Source organism: Salvelinus alpinus, chromosome 24 (genome assembly GCF_045679555.1).
Source record: "Salvelinus alpinus chromosome 24, SLU_Salpinus.1, whole genome shotgun sequence".
NCBI classification, from domain to species: Eukaryota; Metazoa; Chordata; class Actinopteri; order Salmoniformes; family Salmonidae; genus Salvelinus; species Salvelinus alpinus.
Window position 1 is genome coordinate 23,417,524 of NC_092109.1, and position 18,065 is coordinate 23,435,588.

The window sequence follows — 18,065 nt, forward strand, 5'->3', positions numbered from 1 at the left end:
TCTCAACACTACTCATATTTCAGAGCACACAGTACTGTTTAAAATGACACTAAGTCTGGCTTTGTAGCATCTATAGACTCATTGTTGTAGTGTCTTAAAGAAGACCTAGGTATATTCCAAAATGTAAAAAATGTCCCAATTTGAATTAGTTATTTCTCAATAGTTATTTTGGATACAGATTTCAATAGGTACGCCAAACATACATCCCACAAAGGACCTTTCTACGGATTTTATTTCAGGAAGATCCAAAACATTAAATATTTTTTGGGCCAATCTCGTCTGGAATCACCCGTATACCATGTTGGATATTACCTCTCCATGTCCAGATCACAGAGCTGGTAGAACATCTGCCTGTGGGGGGGGGGGGGGCATGGTCCCATCTCGGAATATATATGAGGACTCCTGGACAAACAAGAGACATGGTAGAGGGGGGTTAGCATATGATGTCTTATTACTATGACATTATTTTTGTAAGTACAGTGTATCATGTAGAATGTGAAAAAGTTGTGGGGAAGTCTTTAGTCTCTTACCTTGAGCTGGCACCTGGTTATATTTGCACTAAGTCCACCAGCAGGGCCCTCAGGGGGTAAATCTGTCACATTAGCAGCCTGGGGCACTGAACAACAAAGAGGGACATTAGTGAGACAATCCTCACTAATACACACACACACACACACAGTAACGGTTTTCCTCCTCCTCTTCATCCGAAGAGGAGGAGCAGGGATTGAACCAAAATGCAGCGGATTGTGAAGACATAATGATTTATTAAAGTAAAGACGGAAAAACACGAAAACGAAATACACTTGAATAATTAACAAAATGGAGTAGACAGACCTGGACATGGAACTTACAATAAACACGAAGAACTCACGAACAGGAACAGACTACAAAAACCGAGACAGTCCCGTATGGTGCGACAAACACTGACACAGGAGACAACCACCCACAACGAACACTGTGAAACAACCTACCTAAATATGACTCTCAATTAGAGGAAACGCCAAACACCTGCCTCTAATTGAGAGCCATACCAGGCAACCCTAAACCAACATAGAAACAGAAAACATAGAATGCCCACCCAAACTCACGTCCTGACCAACTAACACATACAACAAACTAACAGAAATAGGCCAGGAACGTGACATAACCCCCCCCTTAAGGTGCGAACTCCGGGCGCACCAGCACAAAGTTTAGGGGAGGGTCTGGGTGGGCATCTGACCACAGTGGTGGCTCAGGCTGAGGGCGAGGTCCCCACCCCACCATAGTCAATCCCAGCTTTCGTCTCCCCCTACGAATGACCACCCTCATATTACACCCCCTAAATTGAAAAAGTAACCTTAAGATAAGGGGCAGCACCGGGACAAGGGGCAGCACCGGGACAAGGGGCAGCACCGGGATAAGGTAGCTCAGGACAGAGAGGTAGGTCGGGATATAGAGGTAGCTCAGGATAGAGAGGTAGCTCAGGATAGAGAGGTAGCTCAGGATAGAGGGGCAACTCCGGACTGAAGGGCAGCTCCGGACTGAGAGACAGCTCTGGACTGAGGGGCAGTTCTGGATTACTAGCAGCTTAGGGCTGAGGGGCAGCTCATGGCTGACTGACGGCTCTGGACGCTCATGGCAGGCTGACGGCTCTGGACGCTCATGGCAGGCTGACGGCTCTGGACGCTCATGGCAGGCTGACGGCTCTGGACGCTCATGGCAGGCTGACGGCTCTGGACGCTCATGGCAGGCTGACGGCTCTGGACGCTCATGGCTCGCTGACGGCTCTGGACGCTCATGGCTCGCTGACGGCTCTGGACGCTCATGGCTCGCTGACGGCTCTGGCAGATCCTGTCTGTCTGGCGGCTCTGGCAGATCCTGTCTGGTTGGCGGCTCTGGCAGATCCTGTCTGGTTGGCGGCTCTGGCAGATCCTGTCTGGTTGGCGGCTCTGGCAGATCCTGTCTGGTTGGCGGCTCTGGAAGATCCTGTCTGACAAATGGCTCTAGCGGCTCCTGACTGACTATCGGCTCTGACGGCTCGGGACAGACGGGCGGCTCTAATGGCTCGGGACAGACGGATGGCTCAGACGGCGCTGGGGAGACGGATGGCTCAGACGGCGCTGGGGAGACGGATGGCTCAGACGGCGCTGGGGAGACGGATGGCTCAGACGGCGCTGGGGAGACGGATGGCTCAGACGGCGCTGGGGAGACGGATGGCTCAGACGGCGCTGGGGAGACGGATGGCTCAGACGGCGCTGGGGAGACGGATGGCTCAGACGGCGCTGGGGAGACGGATGGCTCAGACGGCGCTGGGGAGACGGATGGCTCAGACGGCGCTGGGGAGACGGATGGCTCAGATGGCGCTGGGGAGACGGATGGCTCAGACTGATCCTGTCTAGCGGAAGGCTTTGGCTGCTCCTGTCTGGCGGAAGGCTCTAGCGGCTCCTGTCTGGCGGAAGGCTCTAGCGGCTCCAGTCTGGCGGAAGGCTCTGTAGGCTCATGGCAGACGGGCGGCTTTGCAGGCTCATGGCAGACGGGCGGCTTTGAAGGCTCAATACAGACGGGCAGTTCATGCGGCGCTTGGCAGACGGACAGTTCAGGCGCCGTTGGGCAGACGGCAGACTCTGGCCAGCTGAGACGCACTGTAGGCCTGGTACGTGGTGCCGGAACTGGAGGCACCGGACTGGATACACGCACTTCAAGCCTAGTGCGGGGAGCAGGGACAGGGCACACTGACCTCTCAAAGCGCACTATAGGCCTGGTGCGTGGTACCGGCACTGGTGGCACCGGGCTGAGTGCACGCACCTCAGGACGAGTACGGGGAGAAGGAACAGTGCGTACAGGGCTCTGGAGACGCACAGGAGGATTAGTGCGTGTTGTCGGAACTGGAGGCACCGAACTGGATACACGCACCATAGGAAAAGTGCGTGGAGGAGGAACAGGGCTCTGGAGACACACCGGAAACCTGGTGCGTAGTGTAGGCACTGGTGGTACTGGGCTGGGGCGGGGAGGTAGCGCCGGAAATACCGGACCGTGCAAGCGTACTGGCTCTCTTGAGCATTGAGCCTGCCCAACCTTACCTGGTTGAATGCTCCCGGTCGCCCGACCAGTGCGGGGAGGTGGAATAACCCGCACCGGGCTATGTAGGCGAACCGGGGAAACCATGCGTAAGGCAGGTGCCATGTATGCCGGCCCGAGGAGACGCACTGGAGACCAGACGCGTTGAGCCGGCCTCATGACACCTGGCTCAATGCCCAATCTAGCCCTACCAGTGCTGGGAGGTGGAATAACCCGCACCGGGCTATGCACACGTACAGGAGACACCGTGCGCTCTACTGCGTAACACGGTGTCTGCCCGTACTCCCGCTCTCCACGGTTAGCCTGGGAAGTGGGCGCAGGTCTCCTACCTGCCCTTGGCCCACTACCTCTTAGCCCCCCCCAAGACATTTTTGGGGTTTCTTCACGGGCTTCCGTGCTAGCCGTGTACCTTCATAAATCCGGTCTCGAGCTTGATTCTCCGGCTTCCATCCATGTCTCCTTGCTGCCTCCTCATACCACCGCTGTTGGGCTCTCGCTGCCTCCATCTCCTCACGAGCGCGGCGATATTCCCCAATGTGCGCCCAGTGTCCTTTTCCCTCCAATACTTCCTCCCAAGTCCATGATTCCTGTGTAGCAGGCCACTGCTCGAATTCACGCCGCTTGGTTCTGGATCGGTGGGTGGTTCTGTAACGGTTTTCTTCCTCCTCCGAAGAGGAGGAGCAGGGATTGAACCAAAATGCAGCGGATTGTGAAGACATAATGATTTATTAAAGTAAAGACGGAAAAACACGAAAACGAAATACACTTGAATAATTAACAAAATAACAAAACGGAGTAGACAGACCTGGAACTTACAATAAACACGAAGAACTCACGAACAGGAACAGACTACAAAAACCGAGACAGTCCCGTATGGTGCGACAAACACTGACACAGGAGACAACCACCCACAACGAACACTGTGAAACAACCTACCTAAATATGACTCTCAATTAGAGGAAACGCCAAACACCTGCCTCTAATTGAGAGCCATACCAGGCAACCCTAAACCAACATAGAAACAGAAAACATAGAATGCCCACCCAAACTCACGTCCTGACCAACTAACACATACAACAAACTAACAGAAATAGGCCAGGAACGTGACATAACCCCCCCCTTAAGGTGCGAACTCCGGGCGCACCAGCACAAAGTTTAGGGGAGGGTCTGGGTGGGCATCTGACCACAGTGGTGGCTCAGGCTGAGGGCGAGGTCCCCACCCCACCATAGTCAATCCCAGCTTTCGTCTCCCCCTACGAATGACCACCCTCATATTACACCCCCTAAATTGAAAAAGTAACCTTAAGATAAGGGGCAGCACCGGGACAAGGGGCAGCACCGGGACAAGGGGCAGCACCGGGATAAGGTAGCTCAGGACAGAGAGGTAGGTCGGGATATAGAGGTAGCTCAGGATAGAGAGGTAGCTCAGGATAGAGAGGTAGCTCAGGATAGAGGGGCAACTCCGGACTGAAGGGCAGCTCCGGACTGAGAGACAGCTCTGGACTGAGGGGCAGTTCAGGATTTCTAGCAGCTTAGGGCTGAGGGGCAGCTCATGGCTGACTGACGGCTCTGGACGCTCATGGCAGGCTGACGGCTCTGGACGCTCATGGCAGGCTGACGGCTCTGGACGCTCATGGCAGGCTGACGGCTCTGGACGCTCATGGCAGGCTGACGGCTCTGGACGCTCATGGCAGGCTGACGGCTCTGGACGCTCATGGCTCGCTGACGGCTCTGGACGCTCATGGCTCGCTGACGGCTCTGGACGCTCATGGCTCGCTGACGGCTCTGGCAGATCCTGTCTGTCTGGCGGCTCTGGCAGATCCTGTCTGGTTGGCGGCTCTGGCAGATCCTGTCTGGTTGGCGGCTCTGGCAGATCCTGTCTGGTTGGCGGCTCTGGCAGATCCTGTCTGGTTGGCGGCTCTGGAAGATCCTGTCTGACAAATGGCTCTAGCGGCTCCTGACTGACTATCGGCTCTGACGGCTCGGGACAGACGGGCGGCTCTAATGGCTCGGGACAGACGGATGGCTCAGACGGCGCTGGGGAGACGGATGGCTCAGACGGCGCTGGGGAGACGGATGGCTCAGACGGCGCTGGGGAGACGGATGGCTCAGACGGCGCTGGGGAGACGGATGGCTCAGACGGCGCTGGGGAGACGGATGGCTCAGACGGCGCTGGGGAGACGGATGGCTCAGACGGCGCTGGGGAGACGGATGGCTCAGACGGCGCTGGGGAGACGGATGGCTCAGACGGCGCTGGGGAGACGGATGGCTCAGACGGCGCTGGGGAGACGGATGGCTCAGATGGCGCTGGGGAGACGGATGGCTCAGACTGATCCTGTCTAGCGGAAGGCTTTGGCTGCTCCTGTCTGGCGGAAGGCTCTAGCGGCTCCTGTCTGGCGGAAGGCTCTAGCGGCTCCAGTCTGGCGGAAGGCTCTGTAGGCTCATGGCAGACGGGCGGCTTTGCAGGCTCATGGCAGACGGGCGGCTTTGAAGGCTCAATACAGACGGGCAGTTCATGCGGCGCTTGGCAGACGGACAGTTCAGGCGCCGTTGGGCAGACGGCAGACTCTGGCCAGCTGAGACGCACTGTAGGCCTGGTACGTGGTGCCGGAACTGGAGGCACCGGACTGGATACACGCACTTCAAGCCTAGTGCGGGGAGCAGGGACAGGGCACACTGACCTCTCAAAGCGCACTATAGGCCTGGTGCGTGGTACCGGCACTGGTGGCACCGGGCTGAGTGCACGCACCTCAGGACGAGTACGGGGAGAAGGAACAGTGCGTACAGGGCTCTGGAGACGCACAGGAGGATTAGTGCGTGTTGTCGGAACTGGAGGCACCGAACTGGATACACGCACCATAGGAAAAGTGCGTGGAGGAGGAACAGGGCTCTGGAGACACACCGGAAACCTGGTGCGTAGTGTAGGCACTGGTGGTACTGGGCTGGGGCGGGGAGGTAGCGCCGGAAATACCGGACCGTGCAAGCGTACTGGCTCTCTTGAGCATTGAGCCTGCCCAACCTTACCTGGTTGAATGCTCCCGGTCGCCCGACCAGTGCGGGGAGGTGGAATAACCCGCACCGGGCTATGTAGGCGAACCGGGGAAACCATGCGTAAGGCAGGTGCCATGTATGCCGGCCCGAGGAGACGCACTGGAGACCAGACGCGTTGAGCCGGCCTCATGACACCTGGCTCAATGCCCAATCTAGCCCTACCAGTGCTGGGAGGTGGAATAACCCGCACCGGGCTATGCACACGTACAGGAGACACCGTGCGCTCTACTGCGTAACACGGTGTCTGCCCGTACTCCCGCTCTCCACGGTTAGCCTGGGAAGTGGGCGCAGGTCTCCTACCTGCCCTTGGCCCACTACCTCTTAGCCCCCCCCAAGACATTTTTGGGGTTTCTTCACGGGCTTCCGTGCTAGCCGTGTACCTTCATAAATCCGGTCTCGAGCTTGATTCTCCGGCTTCCATCCATGTCTCCTTGCTGCCTCCTCATACCACCGCTGTTGGGCTCTCGCTGCCTCCATCTCCTCACGAGCGCGGCGATATTCCCCAATGTGCGCCCAGTGTCCTTTTCCCTCCAATACTTCCTCCCAAGTCCATGATTCCTGTGTAGCAGGCCACTGCTCGAATTCACGCCGCTTGGTTCTGGATCGGTGGGTGGTTCTGTAACGGTTTTCTTCCTCCTCCGAAGAGGAGGAGCAGGGATTGAACCAAAATGCAGCGGATTGTGAAGACATAATGATTTATTAAAGTAAAGACGGAAAAACACGAAAACGAAATACACTTGAATAATTAACAAAATAACAAAACGGAGTAGACAGACCTGGAACTTACAATAAACACGAAGAACTCACGAACAGGAACAGACTACAAAAACCGAGACAGTCCCGTATGGTGCGACAAACACTGACACAGGAGACAACCACCCACAACGAACACTGTGAAACAACCTACCTAAATATGACTCTCAATTAGAGGAAACGCCAAACACCTGCCTCTAATTGAGAGCCATACCAGGCAACCCTAAACCAACATAGAAACAAAAAACATAGAATGCCCACCCAAACTCACGTCCTGACCAACTAACACATAAAACAAACTAACAGAAATAGGTCAGGAACGTGACACACATACACATACATACACACACACACACACACACACACACACACACACACACACACACACACACACACACACACACACACACACACACACACACACACACACACACACACACACACACACACACACACACACACACACACAGCCCCAGTCACACAAACACCCCAGACATATGCCCAGTTGCTCACCTGCTTTGTTAAGTGTGATTGGCAGGGTATAGTTGAAAGTGCTCCTCTTGGCCTTCACTGGCATGTCATTTATAGTATATCCTGAAGACAGTCACAGAGGGGGAAACATGCTCATGAAACAAAGCATGATGACTGGACTAACAAAGCTGTGAGATTAGATTGTATAATGTCCCTCCAGATAAATTTGAACCAAACATCCACCCTGCCCCCACTCCTCACTGTGCTTAGTACTGCAGCGGATCTTGAAGTCCAGCACCTGGTATTCTGGGCCTCTGGTGTCGTAGTCAAATCTCACCTAGAGGCTCCTCCAGGAGAGGTTTTCGATGGAATTTGAATGGCATATAAGAACAATGGGTTGTTCCGTTGACTCAATCTTGATGTCGACCCAAGCATCAGTGCCCAACCTCACTACTGCTATTGTGGCTGAATGGAAGCAAGTCCCCACAGCAATGTTCAAACATCTAGTGGAAAGCCTTCCCATATGAGTGGAGGCTGTTATAGCAGCAAAGGGGGGGACCAACTCCATATAAATGCTAATGATTTTGGAATGAGATGTTCGACGAGCAGGTGTCCACATACTTTTGGTCATGTAGTGTATTGATCAAATAGATTTTCATGTTTGCGTCTTCTTTCTCTCTTGCCACCATCCACTTCTACTTCTCTCAAGAGGTTAATTTCAAGTCAAGTGAATTGAATAGGACATGGCATGTAAATAGAGAGATGCCCTATTTCCCTTTATTGACCCCCTGCTGGTCTGGGTCTGCTCACCATATAGATTAGTTAGGTGTCAGAGAATATGCAGATAGCCAAACAATTGGCATCCTGATGAATGGTATACAGGTATGTGACCTTGGGCTGTAGTATCCATGGTGACAGTTAGATAGCAGACATATGCTATTTGTGGAGGTGTGTTTCCTGTTGCTTTTTCCATTGGCTGGTCTAGGTCTCCTAACCATATAGTAGGCCATGATAGGGAGCAGCAGCTTCAGTTTATCAGGGTGGAGGTCCAGGTTGGCCTTGACCGCGTACCCGGACCAGATGGGCCGGCTCTCAAACATCTACACACAGTGTGGTTTGGGGAAAGACAACACAGATGGGATATCAAAGCAATGTAAGTAACATTTCCCATGTGTATATTTTCCATATCACGTCTCAACAACTGCTTCTCTTTGACACATTTTTATTTCTCTTAAAGAGCCTTTATGAGAGAGAAGTCAGACATGAACGAGAACTACATGATTTAAAATAGATCCAATTTATCTCAGGAGATCAGAAAAATACCTTATTGAGCAACACATTTCTCATATGTGCAGACAAATACCTTAGGAACATTCTCTGTACATGGTGATGTAAAGAATATAGGCTAGGTGGGCAGGTAACGTCAGTGATGTAGTGGTAAAACAAGTAGGTGGGTAAACGCTCCCTTTATTTTCAATGCATTTTTTCCCCCACAGAAAACGTCATCAAGGTCTGAGAGCATCCATTGTAATTCCCTCTAAATCATAGAGATAAAATACAAACTGGCCTATAGGCTAGGGATCATCAACTAAATTCAGCCGTCGACGGATTTTTATCTTGAGCTGTTCGTCAGAGGGCAGAAAGATAATGACAAATAATTTGTAGACTCCAAATATAATATTTGACTAAGACATAATAATTTCAAATCGTGTTTACATTTGTATATGATCACATCTCTCTATTATGTGTGGGAATACTTTGGAACAGATTTCCAAAATTTTAATCACAGATGATTTGCTGGTGTTTTTACAATGTTGTATGTCAGAAACTCTGGAGAGCTCAGAAAACTTTGGGGGCCAAATAACATCCCCTACTGGCCAAATAAAATCACCTACTGGCCAAATTCGTCCCACGGGCCACCAGTCGGGGAACCCTGCTATTGCCTAATACCCAAGTAAATGTTTCAGTCTTGAAATAGCATTAGGATTAAAAAACAAAGGCTCAAACTGAAAATAAGCTATGTTCCTATGCATATGTAATTAACACATCTGTGATTAACAATAATACAAATAGTTTAAAATATCACCCGCTGTGTGTGACTTCCTGCAGTCTTCACAATAACCTCAGAAGCCCAATGCAAAGTGTACTAACCTCCTTCAGTTGTTCCTCTGCCTTTATGTCACTGGGGTGAACACACACTCTCTTCCAGTTGACCTTGGCAGCCTCCATGGGCTCCGTGGGGATGTTCTGGTCGTTAAAAGTGAGGAAGATGGCATTATGAGGCCGACGGGCTCGACTCAAACCAATCAGATTATCCCTGGAGACTGTTGGGGGACAATGGCCTTCTCTGCACGGAAGACACAAGACCACAATGGTTTAGCTAATAACCCTTATGGGTTGGCCAATGGCCAAATCTATTAGCACCTGCATCTTTATAACTAAATAAGGGGCTTCCTGTCTTGCTCCTCTTGTTGAACACACCATTTTCTAAAGTTGTTGTTGTTGGGAATTCCTACGCATAATTGCTGACACACATGTTGACTTCCATTGGCATATTTGTTTCTGAGCTGAACACACTACCGCTGATGAGGGTGAAAATGTGTAGTGTAACACTGCTCCAATGCCCCTGCTTACTTGTGTTGGATTTCAGGTCGGTAGTTATAGTCCACAGCACTGTCCAGGCGAGAGAAGATGGGTGGAGGAAGGAAGAGGGGCACAGGCTGCTCAAAGAACTCATTATTCTCTGGTTTACGCAAGATGATCTTATCATAGAGGGATGTGTGTGAGCCGTCCTTTGCTGAATGCACCGCAAGATACTGGAAGTCTGTCACCCCTGCAACAATTAACAATATAGAATTGCACCCCCCCTTGCCCTCAGAACAGCCTCAGTTTGTTGTGGCATGTACTCAACAATGTTTTCGAAAGCATTCCACAGTGATGCTGGCCCATGTTTGACTCCAATACATCCCACAGTTGTGTCCAGTTGGCTCGATGTCCTTTGGGTGGTGGACCATTCTTGATACACACGGGAAGCTGCGTTGCCGTTCTTGACACAAACCGGTGCGCCTGGCACCTACTACCATACCCGTTCAAAGGCATAGAGATATTCAACGTCAGATTATTTATTTTTTTACCCTTCTTCCAGTAGGTGCCCTTTTTTGCAAGGCATTAGAAAACCTCCCTGGTCTTTGTGGTTGAATCTGTGTTTGAAAATCCCTGCTCGACTGAGACACCTTACAGATAATTGTATGTGCGGGGTACAGAGGTGAGGTAGTCATTCAAAAGTCATGTTTAACATTATTATTGCACACAGAGTGAATCCATGCAAATTATTATGTGACTTGTTAGGCACATTTTTACTCCTGAACTTATTTAGGTTTGCCATAACAAAGGGCTTGAATGTTTATCGACCAGAAGATGCCCAAAAGCCTTTTCTCCATCTTTGAACTGGCATAGCATGGGCATCTTATGGTGTGGCATGGCAATGACACAAGATTATTGATATACTCGTGGCACACATGCCACAAATATTTACCATGCATTTTAACTGTTTTATACTTGAATTATGTTCCCTCAAAGTTCACTGTAATAGGAAGAGAAAAGCTTTTGTCCATTCTTTGAGCTGGCATAATATGGCAATATTATGGTGTGCCATGGTAATGACAATGGATTATTGATCTACCTCTCCCACACATCTCACAAAATGTCTACCAGCCATTTTGACAGTGCCATTTTTGAGGTAAGGCTCGTCAACATTCACTTTAATGGTAATAACTAGATTTTTTTGTTATATGTAAGGAACGTGGAGATAGTAAAATGTTGTTATTTTACAATCATTTACTTCAAATTTTCTTTATTTCTTTAATGAAATACAAAGAAAACATAGAAAAACCTATCAAGCTGACTTATCTTGCTGTCAAGCTGTGTGTGTGTTTGTATGTCATGACCGTAAACACATGTAAACACATGTAAACACAATTTAACATTTGCTAAACAGCACCCCATGTAGTTTACTGCAGCTTCTAGTCTATGCTCACTCTACTGGTGATATAAAAAAATTTGATAAGGTGTGAAAAGGAAAAAAGCTTTGATATAATTTTTATCATGTAAGATTGAATAAGTGTGCTTCAAACTGTTTGCTTGGAATTACTTGTAGCTATCATCTCTATTTGTGCATATCTTCTTTATCTGTGCTACAACTCAGTTTCCCCACCAGAAAACACACCTAAATTCAGGAGGGGACTGAGGCATGGATAGCTTGACTGCCTTTTGCAAAAGTTGGCTCCAGTGCCGGTTTAATGCAGGGGCTTACTGGGGCTGAAGCTCCTAAGCCCAGGCCTGTGGGGGGACCAAGAGGCAGCAAAACATTTGATTAATTAATTAATTAATAATAAAGGAAATATATACTGTATACAGTGAATTCGGAAAGTATTCAGACCCTGTGACTTTTTCCACAATTTGTTACATTACAGCTGTCACGCCCTGACCTTTTTATGTCTCTTTTTTGGTTTGGTCAGGGCGTGAGTTGGGGTGGGTATTCTATGTTCTATGTTTTGTAGTTCTATGTTTTGGCCTGGTAGGGTTCTCAATCAGGGACAGCTGTCTATCGTTGTCTCTGATTGAGAACCATACTTAGGCTGCCCTTTTTCCCACCTGTGTTTGTGGGAGGTTGACTTTGTTTATGGCACATAGTCTTTAGCTTCACGGTTTGTTTTGTAGTGTTTAGTGTGTTGTCGGCGTATTCACTTAAATAAAGGAATATGTACGCTGACCACGCTGCACCTTGGTCCTCTTCTTTTAACGGCCGTGACAACAGCCTTATTCTAAAATTGATTAAATAGATTTTTTCCCCTCATAATTCTGATGATAATGGCATCGACGGATATGGCTGCCATGCTTCAAGCTCTTAGTAAACTTTGCAATATTTAGTTTTTTATGTGTTATTTCTTACATTATTAGCCCTGGACATGTTTTGTGTTATTACATACAGCCGGGAAGAACTTTTGGATATCAGAGCGACGGTAACTCACCAGCATTACCAGCAATGCGACCAGGAATACGAATTTCCCCGAACCATTTGTATCCCCCAGGGCAATTAAACTGATCCCAGAGGCTGTTTCAAATCTTCACCGGCAGAAAAGACAGACTCAGAGCTGACTTTTAGTCCGACTCAGGAGGCGGGCACACCACCAACCGCTTCCAAGTATATTACTCGCTAATGTTCAGTTTCTGGAAAATAAAGTAGATGAGCTCAGGGAGAGGATTTTCTTCCAGAGAGCCATCATGGATTGTAACATACTCTGTTTCACGGAAACATGGCTCTCTCGGGATATACTGTCTGAGTCCGTTCAGCCAGTTGGGTTCTCAGTTCATCGCACAGACTGGAATAAATATCTCTCTGGGAAGAAGAAGGCCAGGGGTGTATGTTTCATGATTAACTACACATGGTGTGATTGTGATACCATACAATAACAAGTCCTTTTGTTCACCTGACCTAGAAAACCTCACAATCAAATGCCAACCATATTACCTCCCAAGAAAATTATCTTTGGTTATAGTCACAGCCGTGTATATTCCCCCTCAAGCCGATACCACAACGGCCATCAAAGATCTCACTGGACATTATGCAAACTGGAAACCACATTTCCTGAGGCTGTATTTATTGTGGCTGGGGATTTTAACACAGCAAATTTGAGGAAAACGTTACCTCGACTACACTCGACTACTGCCACTCCAACTTACAGGATGCCTCCCCACCCTCCCTTAGACAAATCTGACTACGACTCGATTTTGCTTCTCCCTTCCTATAGGCAGAAACTCAAACAGGAAGTACCCGTGCAAAGGACTATTCAATGCTGGTCTGACCAATCGGAATCCACACTTGTTTTGATCACGCGAACTGGGATATGTTCCAGGTAGACTCCGAGAACAATATAGACGAATATACTGATACGGTGACTGAGTTTATCAGGAAGTGGATAGGAGATGTTATATCCACTGTGACTATTAAAACGTACCCTAACCAGAAACCATGGACAGATGGCAGCATTCGCGCAAAACTGAAAGCGCAAGCCATTGTAAGGTGACTGGGAATATGGCAGTGTAGTTATTCCCTCCGTAAGGCAATCAAACAGGCAAAACGTCAGTATAAAGACAAAGTGGAGTCGCAATTCAACGGCTCAGACACAAGACTTATGTGGCAGGATCTACAGACAATCACAGACTACAAAGGGAAATCCAGCCACGTCGCAGACACCAACTTCTTGCTTCCAGACAAGCTAAACACCTTCTTTGCCCACTTTGAGGGTAACAAAGTGCCACAGCCGCAGCCCACTACAAAGGACTGTGGGCTCTCCTTCTCCGTGGTTGACGTTAGTAAGACATTTAAGCGTGTTAACCCTAGCAAGGCTGCCGGCCCAGACGGCATCTCTAGCCGCGTCCTCAGAGCATACACAGACCAGCTGTCTGGAGTGTTTAAGGACATAGTCAATCTCTCCGTATCCCAATCAGTTGTCCCCACATGCTTCAAGATGTCCACCATTGTTCCTGTACCCAAGAAAGCAAAGGTAACTGAACTAAATGACCATCGCCCGTAGCACTCACTTCTGTCATCATGAAGTGCTTTGATAGACTAGTCAAGGATCATATCACCGCCACGTTACCTGACAACCTAGACCCACTTTAATTTTCTTGCCGCCCCAACAGATCCACAGACGATGCAATCGCCATCACACTGCACTATCCTATCTGGACAAGATACCTATGTAAGAATGCTGTTCACTGAATACAGCTCAGCATTCAACACCATAGTACCCTCAAAGCTCATCATTATGCTCAAGGCCCTGGGTCTGAACACCGCCCTGTGTGACTGGGTCCTGGACTTCCTGACGAGCCGTCCCCGGATGGTGAAGGTAGGAAACAACATCTCCACTTTGCTGATACTCAACACTGGGGCCCCACAAGGATGTGTCCTCAGCCCTCTCCTGTACTCCCTGTTCACCCATGACTGTGTGACCACTCACGCCTCCAACTCAATCATCAAGTTTGCAGATGACACAACAGTAGTAGGCCTGATTACCAACAATGACGAGACAGCCTACAGGGAGGAGGTGAGGGTCTTGGGAGTGTGGTGCCAGGAAAACAACATCTAACCCAACGTCAACAAAACAAAGGAGATGATTGTGGACTTCAGGAAACAGCAGAGGGAGCACCCTCCTATCCACATCAACAGGACGGCAGTGGAGAAGGTGGAAAGCTTCAAGTTCCTCAGCGTACACATTGACAAACTGAAATGGCCCACCCTCACAGACAGTGTGGTGAAGAAGGCGCCTCAGAGCCTCTTCAACTTCAGGAGGCAGAAGAAATTTGGCTTGTCACCTAAAACCTCACAAACTTTTACAGATGCACAATTGAGAGAATCCTGTCGGGCTGTATCACCGCCTGGTACGGCAACTGCACCGCCCGCAACCGCAGGGCTCTCCAGAGGGTGGTGCAGTCTGCCCAACGCATCATCAGGGACAAACTACCTGCCCTCCAGGACACCTATAGCGCTTGTCACAGGAAAGCCAAAAATATCATCAAGGACAACAACCACCCGAACCACTGCCTGTTCACCCCGCTATCATCCAGAAGGAGAAGTCAGTACAGGTGCATCAAAGCTGGGACCGAGAAACTGAAAAACAGCTTCTATCTCAAGGCCATCAGACTGTTAAACAACCATCACTAGCACATTAGAGGCTGCTGCCCTATAGATAGAGTTGAAACACTGGCCACTTTAATAATTGGAACACTAGTCACTTTAATAATGTTTACATAATTGCATTACTCATCTCATATGTATATACCGTATTCTATCCTATTCTACTGTATCTTAGTCTATGCCGCTTTGACATTACTCGTCCAATTATTTATATATTCTTAATTCCATTCCTTTAGATTGTGTGTATTGTTAGATATTAATTGTTAGATATTACTGCTCTGCTGGAGCTAGAAACATAAGCATGTCGTTACACCCGCAATAACATCTGCTAAACACGTGTATGTGACAAACAAAATTGTATTTGATTTTGATTTGACAAAACCCCATGATGACAAAGCAAAAACTGGTTTTTAGATTTTTTGCTAATTTATAAAAAATAAACTGAAAATCCACATAAGTGTCTGACCTTAGTATTCTTTGTTTTCTTTATTATTTTGGTTAGGTCAGGGTGTGACGAGGGTGGTATGTGTGTTTTTGTCTTATCTAGGGTTTTTAGTATGTCTAGGTGTGTGTGTCTAGTCTAGACATATGTAGGTCTATGGTGGCCTAGATTGGTTCCCAATCAGAGGCAGCTGTTTATCGTTGTCTCTGATTGGGGATCCTATTTAGGTTGCCATTTCCAGTTTAGGTTTGTGGATTATTGTCTATGTTGATGTTGCATGTCTGCACTCCGTGTTTATAGCGGTCATGTTCATTTTGTATAGTTTGTTAGTGTTCTTCGCGTTCAGTCGTCTTGTATTAAAATATGTATTCACATCACGCAGCGCTTTGGTCTCCTCACTACAACGAACGTGACAATAAGTATTCAGACCCTTTACTTAGTACTTTGAAGCACCTTTGGCAGCGATTACAGCCTTGAGTCTTCTTGCGTATGACGCTACAAGCTTGGCACACCTGTATTTTGGTAGTTTCTCCCTTTCTTCTCTGTAGATCCTCTAAAACTCTGTCATGTTGGATAAGGAGTGTCGCTGCACAGCTATTTTCAGGTCTCTCCATGGATGTTCAATCGGGTTCAAGTCCGGGCTCTGGCTGGGCCACTCAAGGACATTCAGAGACTTGTCCTGAAGCCACTCCTGCGTTGTCTTGGCTGTATGCTTAGGGTCCTTGTCCTGTTGGAAGGTGAATCTTTGCCCCAGTCTCAGGTTCTGAGCACTCTGGAGCAGATTTTCATGAAGGATCTCTCTGTACTTTGCTCCATTCATCTTTCCCTCGATCCTGACTGATCTCCCAGTCCCTGCCGCTGAAAAACATTCCCACAGCATGATGCTGCCACCACAATGCTTCACTGTAGGGATGGTGCCAGGTTTCCTCCAGACGTGACGCTTGGCAATCAGGCTAAAGAGTTCAATCTTGGTTTCATCAGACCAAATAATCTTGTTTCTCATGGTCTGAGTCTTTAGGTGTCTTTTGGCAAACTCTAAGGAGGCTGCCTTGTGCCTTTTACTGAGGAGTGGCTTCCATCTTGCCACTCTACCATAAAGGCCTGATTGGTGGAGTGCTGCATAGATGGTTGTCCTTCTGGAAGGTTCTCCCATCTCCACAGAGGAACTCTAGAGCTCTATCAGAGTGACCATCGGTTTCTTTGTCACCTCCCTGACCAAGGCCTTTCTCCCACGATTGTTCAGTTTGGCCGGAAGGCTAGCTCTAGGAAGAGTCTTGGTTGTTCCAAACTTCTTCCATTTAAGAATGATGGAGGCCACTGTGTTCTTGGGGACCTTCAATGCTGCAGAAATGTGTTGGCACAGTTCCCCAGATCTGTGCCTCGCAACAATCCTGTCTCGGAGCTCTACAGACAATTCCTTCGACCTCATGGCTTGGTTTTTGCTCTGACATGCATTGTCAACTGTGGGACCTTATATAGACAGGTAAGTGCCTTTCCAAATCATGTGCAATCAATTGATTTGACCACAGATGGACTCCAATCAAGTTGTAGAAACATCTCAAGGGTGATCAGTGGAAACAGGATGCACCTGAGCTCAATTTCGAGTCTCATAGCAAACTATCTGAATACTTATTTTTTTAACATTTTTGTTTTATTTCACCTTTATTTAACCAGGTAGGCTAGTTGAGAACAAGTTCTCATTTGCAACTGCGACCTGGCCAAGATAAAGCAAAGCAGTTCGACACATACAACAACACAGAGTTACACATGGAATAAACAAACATACAATCAACAATACAGTAGAAAAATATATATACAGCATGTGCAAATGAGGTAGGATAAGAGAGGTAAGGCAATAAATAGGCTATGGTGGCAAATTAATTACAATATAGCAATTAAACACTGGAATGGTAGGATGTGCAGAAGATAAATGTGTAAGTTGATATACTGTGGTGCAAAGGAGCAAGATAAATAAATTAATTAATACAGTATGGGAATGGGGTAGATTGGATGGGCTATTTACAGATGAGCTAGGTACAGGTGCAGTGATCTGTGAGCTGCTCTGACAGCTGGTGCTTAAAGCTAGTGAGGGAGGTAAGAGTCTCCAGCTTCAGAGATTTTTGCAGTTCGTTCCATTGGCAGCAGAGAACTGGAAGGAGAGGCGGCCAAAGGAAGAATTGGCTTTGGGGGTGACCAGGGAAATATACCTGCTGGAGCTCGTGCTACGGGTGGGTGATGCTATGGTGACCAGTGAGCTGAGATAAGGCGGGGCTTTAACTAGCAGAGACCTGTAGATGACCTGGAGCCAGTGGGTTTGGCGACGAGTATGAAGCGAGGGCCAGCCAACGAGAGCATACAGGTCGCAGTGGTGGGTAGTATATGGGGCTTTGGTGACAAAACGGATGGCACTGTGATAGACTGCATCCAATTTGTTGAGTAGAGTGTTGGAGGTTAGACAAGACAATTGTCATACTTGAGTAAAAGTAAAGATAACTTAATATAAAATGACTCAAGTAAAAGTGAAAGTAACCCAGTAAAATACTACTTGTGCAAAAGTCTAAAAGTATCTGGTTTTAAATTAACTTAAGTACC

General features: G+C 48.4%; 1 pseudogene; it reads right to left on the reverse strand.

Moving 5' to 3' along the window:
- Positions 1-327: 327 nt before the first annotated feature.
- LOC139551851 (general transcription factor 3C polypeptide 5-like) lies at positions 328-10,346 on the reverse strand (annotated as a pseudogene).
- Positions 10,347-18,065: the final 7,719 nt, after the last annotated feature.